At 34.8% G+C, this 6,000-nt stretch overlaps 3 non-coding genes across 3 annotated transcripts; all 3 read left to right on the top strand.

The window, feature by feature from the left end:
- The first annotated feature begins 697 nt into the window (after positions 1-697).
- Positions 698-769, top strand: TRNAQ-CUG (transfer RNA glutamine (anticodon CUG)). The gene has a single exon. It is a non-coding gene; the product is annotated as a tRNA-Gln (tRNA).
- A 2,373-nt stretch (positions 770-3,142) lies between these two features.
- On the top strand, positions 3,143-3,214 carry TRNAQ-CUG (transfer RNA glutamine (anticodon CUG)). The gene has a single exon. It is a non-coding gene; the product is annotated as a tRNA-Gln (tRNA).
- Positions 3,215-5,586: 2,372 nt separating this feature from the next.
- Positions 5,587-5,658, top strand: TRNAQ-CUG (transfer RNA glutamine (anticodon CUG)). The gene has a single exon. It is a non-coding gene; the product is annotated as a tRNA-Gln (tRNA).
- Positions 5,659-6,000: the final 342 nt, after the last annotated feature.

Below are 6,000 nucleotides of genomic sequence, written 5' to 3' on the forward strand. Positions count from 1 at the left end.
TATTAATATTTTCATTAGGAAAACCTTTACGTTTTCCATCTTTTCTTCTACTAAAACTTATCAAACAGTCTTCTGCAATGTATACCTGAATTAGATCGTTACAATTTTAGCTCTTCGTTTTAATGTATAAGTTCTTTGACTTCCGAAATGTATCTTGGGTCATTATAAATACAGAAAGCTTTTATCATTGAGCAAAATTCGACAATCCCAAGGGCTTTGCTTAATTATCAGTGGAATGTAAATAGCCTCTCACTTGGAGTAAAAAAGTTTTTTGGTTTTTTTTTCTGACGCTACTGTGACCTTCCAAGTTGCATCATTTAAAATTGATCCCCAATGCTTTGTTTATCCATCTGCATGTTGTCATGTTGCTCATGTTATCTACGAGCGTGATTTTAATATAAAATTTCTGTTGAAGCGATTTGCTTTCTTTATGTTTGCACCATTCACATATAATCATAGCACTCAGCATGTAGGTAAGGAATGTCAATTTGATATGCATGAAAATAGATGCCTTTCATGAAAACACTCAAAATAATAATGTTTATTATTATATGAGTTTGTTTCGTTTTCTATAATATCATTCGAATTATTAACTAAATTGTTTAACAATGCACAGTTTTACATAATAAAATAAATTGCCCTCATCTTATATGTATTACAAATCTCAAAAGAGGAACTCAAGAAATTGTAGACATGTGGTCCCATGGTGTAATGGTTATCACTCTGGACTCTGAATCCAGCAATCCGAGTTCAAATCTCGGTGGGACCTGTGTCATTAATGCGGTGTAAATACACTGGTGACGATAATACACTATTTTTTTATGAAAGCGACACCCTTGAAACACAGGCACTACAATGCATGCAATCCGTTTCTTTTCACATTCCTCTATTGTATTCACGCGCAGATAAGCAGTTATGGTTTTTTCACTGTCGTTATATGTTAGATAGATAAATTCTCGTCTTCTTTCTTTTCTTATGCGAGGCCAAACAAAGTTTAAGAGGCGTATTATTATTTAAAAATATCACGCGTGATGCAAACAACAACCTATATTATTAGTCTTTAAAATAGCGTTGACGTTATCAAACAACTATGAACGTTTAGTGTGTGAAACTGTTTAACGAGACGATAGATGCGTAAAAAAAGTATGAAATCAACACGACACAGAAAAGTCGCTAATGTGTGTCCATAGCAGTTTATCAAACGAACCGAAGTTAACTACATTCAAAATCAAGATAACAAATTTGTAACAGAGAGAAACTTTCTACCTACAGTACCTCCATACTGAAATCATACGCGTCTCCAATTTGTAAAATGCTCTACCAATAAAATACAAAAATTCAAATCGAAGTTATTCTCACAACGATCCTTTCACGTCGTGTGGTATACTAGTTGAATTCAAAAGTATAATAAAGCAAAAATCGGCTAGGTGTTCTTTAATGAGAGAGGGAATACACAGTGAGGTCTCGTTGGACAAGGGCATTTTGAACTTCACAGATTTAAAGCGTGAGATGGAGACTTTAGCGAGAATAGTTCGACACATGAAAACTCATGCGTATTATTCATTTTTATGACCAATGAAAAAATGTATAATATTTGAGCTGAAAGGTGTAATTTATCAATTTTTAAAACAAATCTACTCCAACAAGCTTTGCAATACTGAGATGAAACGTCGAAACGCATATCGTAAAGCTGCGAGGCCAAGCGTGAAGGCTCAAAGCACTAAAGAGCAGAATTATACCTGATCTACATGAATAGACTGTTATGAAATTGGGATTTTATTTCAATCCCCTCATTGGCACTACGGTATATCAACGGACATACCATTTTAGAAACCGGATATCGATACTAGTGGCGGTCTGAACTCAATTGTTCTTGGTGCAGCTTAATCACAAAGATTTCTTTTGCAGAAGTAGATGTTTGTTTGTTTTTGTTTTGAATATCGCCCAACGCTGCTCGAGAGTAATCTGTGCTGGGCGTCCCTTATTTAGCAGTGTAAGACTAGAGGGAAGGCAGCTAGTCATCACCACCCACCGCCAACTATTGGGCTACTTTTTTATCAAGGAATAGTCGGATTGATTATAACGCCCCACGTCTGAAAGGGAGCATGTTTGGCGCGACGGAGATGCGAACCCCGCGACCCTCAGATTACAAGTCGCATGCCTCAACACGTTTGACGATGCGGGGCCTGCAGAACTAGAATTTGTTTAAATTTCCATGATTTTCTTTAAAACTTCGACTGCGTTTCTATGTTTAAAAGCATTTAACAAAACTTTCGGAAATTATTCAACTACACGCAAATACTGGATAATGCAAAACTTAAAAGACGTCTGTGTTTGAAATTGAAAATAAAGCTACCTAAGAGGTTGTAAAGCGTTTTAAGTACGGAGATAGAATTGTGAATAAGTTTACATTTACACTGTTTTAAGGTAATTTTTCATTTAGTATATTAATATTTTCATTAGGAAAACCTTTACGTTTTCCATCTTTTCTTCTACTAAAACTTATCAAACAGTCTTCTGCAATGTATACCTGAATTAGATCGTTACAATTTTAGCTCTTCGTTTTAATGTATAAGTTCTTTGACTTCCGAAATGTATCTTGGGTCATTATAAATACAGAAAGATTTTATCATTGAGCAAAATTCGACAATCCCAAGGGCTTTGCTTAATTATCAGTGGAATGTAAATAGCCTCTCACTTGGAGTAAAAAAGTTTTTTGTTTTTTTTTCTGACGCTACTGTGACCTTCCAAGTTGCATCATTTAAAATTGATCCCCAATGCTTTGATTTATCCATCTGCATGTTGTCATGTTGCTCATGTTATCTACGAGCGTGATTTCAATATAAAGTTTCTGTTGAAACGATTTGCTTTCTTTATGTTTGCACCATTCACATATAATCATAGCACTCAGCATGTAGGTAAGGAATGTCAATTTGAGATGCATGCAAATAGATGCGTTTCATGAAAACACTCAAAATAATAATGTTTATTATTATATGAGTTTGTTTCGTTTTCTATAATATCATTCGAATTATTAACTAAATTGTTTAAAAATGCACAGTTTTACATAATAAAATAAATTGCCCTCATCTTATATGTATTACAAATCTGAAAAGAGGAACTCAAGAAATTGTAGACATTTGGTCCCATGGTGTAATGGTTATCACTCTGGACTCTGAATCCCGCAATCCGAGTTCAAATCTCGGTGGGACCTGTGTCATTAATGCGGTGTAAGTACACTGGTGAACATAATACACTACGTTTTTATGAAAGCGACACCCTTGAAACACAGGCACTACTATGCATGCAATCCGTTTCTTTTTCACATTCCTCTATTGTATTCACGCGCAGATAAGCAGTTATGGTTTTTTTCACTGTCGTTATATGTTAGATAGATAAATTCTCGTCTTCTTTCTTTTCTTATGCGAGGCCAAACAAAGTTTAAGAGGCGTATTATTATTTAAAAATATCACGCGTGATGCAAACAACAACCTATATTATTAGTCTTTAAAATAGCGTTGACGTTATCAAACAACTATGAACGTTTAGTGTGTGAAACTGTTTAACGAGACGATAGATGCGTAAAAAAAGTATGAAATCAACACGACACAGAAAAGTCGCTAATGTGTGTCCATAGCAGTTTATCAAACGAACCGAAGTTAACTACATTCAAAATCAAGATAACAAATTTGTAACAGAGAGAAACTTTCTACCTACAGTACCTCCATACTGAAATCATACGCGTCTCCAATTTGTAAAATGCTCTACCAATAAAATACAAAAATTCAAATCGAAGTTATTCTCACAACGATCCTTTCACGTCGTGTGGTATACTAGTTGAATTCAAAAGTATAATAAAGCAAAAATCGGCTAGGTGTTCTTTAATGAGAGAGGGAATACACAGTGAGGTCTCGTTGGACAAGGGCATTTTGAACTTCACAGATTTAAAGCGTGAGATGGAGACTTTAGCGAGAATAGTTCGACACATGAAAACTCATGCGTATTATACATTTTTATGACCAATGAAAAAATGTATAATATTTGAGCTGAAAGGTGTAATATATCAATTTTTTAAAACAAATCTACTCCAATAAGCTTTGCAATATTGAGAAGAAACGTCGAAACGCATATCGTAAAGCTGCGAGGCCATGCGTGAAGGCTCAAAGCACTAAAGAGCAGAATTATACCTGATCTACATGAATAGACTGTTATGAAATTGAGATTTTATTTCAATCCCCTCATTGGCACTACGGTATATCAACGGACATACCATTTTAGAAACCGGATATCGATACTAGTGGCGGTCTGAACTCAATTGTTCTTGGTGCAGCTTAATCACAAAGATTTCTTTTGCAGAAGTAGATGTTTGTTTGTTTTTGAATATCGCCCAACGCTGCTCGAGAGTAATCTGTGCTGGGCGTCCCTTATTTAGCAGTGTAAGACTAGAGGGAAGGCAGCTAGTCATCACCACCCACCGCCAACTATTGGGCTACTCTTTTATAAAGGAATAGTCGGATTGATTATAACGCCTCCACGTCTGAAAGGGAGCATGTTTGGCGCGACGTAGATGAGAACCTGCGACCCTCAGATTACAAGTCGCATGCCTCAACACGTTTGGCGATGCCGGGCCTACAGAAGTAGAATATGTTTAAATTTCCATGATTTTCTTTAAAACTTCGACTGCGTTTCTATGTTTAAAAGCATTTAACAAAACTTTCGGAAATTATTCAACTACACGCAAATACTGGATAATGCAAAACTTAAAAGACGTCTGTGTTTGAAGTTGAAAATAAAGCTACCTAAGAGGTTGTCAAGCGTTTTAAGTACGGAGATAGAATTGTGAATAAGTTTACATTTACACTGTTTTAAGGTAATTTTTCATTTAGTATATTAATATTTTCATTAGGAAAACCTTTACGTTTTCCATCTTTTCTTCTACTAAAACTTATCAAACAGTCTTCTGCAATGTATACCTGAATTAGATCGTTACAATTTTAGCTCTTCGTTTTAATGTATAAGTTCTTTGACTTCCGAAATGTATCTTGGGTCATTATAAATACAGAAAGATTTTATCATTGAGCAAAATTCGACAATCCCAAGGGCTTTGCTTAATTATCAGTGGAATGTAAATAGCCTCTCACTTGGAGTAAAAAAGTTTTTTGGTTTTTTTTTCTGACGCTACTGTGACCTTTCAATTTGCATCATTTAAAATTGATCCCCAATGCTTTGATTTATCCATCTGCATGTTGTCATGTTGCTCATGTTATCTACGAGCGTGATTTTAATATAAAATTTCTGTTGAAGCGATTTTCTTTCTTTATGGTTGCACCACTCACATATAATCATAGCACTCAGCATGTAGGTAAGGAATGTCAATTTGATATGCATGAAAATAGATGCCTTTCATGAAAACACTCAAAATAGTAATGTTTATTATTATATGATTTTGTTTCGTTTTCTATAATATCATTCGAATTATTAACTAAATTGTTTAACAATGCACAGTTTTACATAATAAAATAAATTGCCCTCATCTTATATGTATTACAAATCTCAAAAGAGGAACTCAAGAAATTGTAGACATGTGGTCCCATGGTGTAATGGTTATCACTCTGGACTCTGAATCCAGCAATCCGAGTTCAAATCTCGGTGGGACCTGTGTCATTAATGCGGTGTAAATACACTGGTGACGATAATACACTATTTTTTTATGAAAGCGACACCCTTGAAACACAGGCACTACTATGCATGCAATCCGTTTCTTTTTCACATTCCTCTATTGTATTCACGCGCAGATAAGCAGTTATGGTTTTTTTCACTGTCGTTATATGTTAGATAGATAAATTCTCGTCTTCTTTCTTTTCTTATGCGAGGCCAAACAAAGTTTAAGAGGCGTATTATTATTTAAAAATATCACGCGTGATGCAAACAACAAACTATATTATTAGTCTTTAAAATAGCGTTGACGTTATCAAACAACTATGAACGTTTAGTGTGTGA

The sequence above is a fragment of the Tachypleus tridentatus genome, chromosome 12, assembly GCF_004210375.1.
Source record: "Tachypleus tridentatus isolate NWPU-2018 chromosome 12, ASM421037v1, whole genome shotgun sequence".
Taxonomy (NCBI): domain Eukaryota; kingdom Metazoa; phylum Arthropoda; class Merostomata; order Xiphosura; family Limulidae; genus Tachypleus; species Tachypleus tridentatus.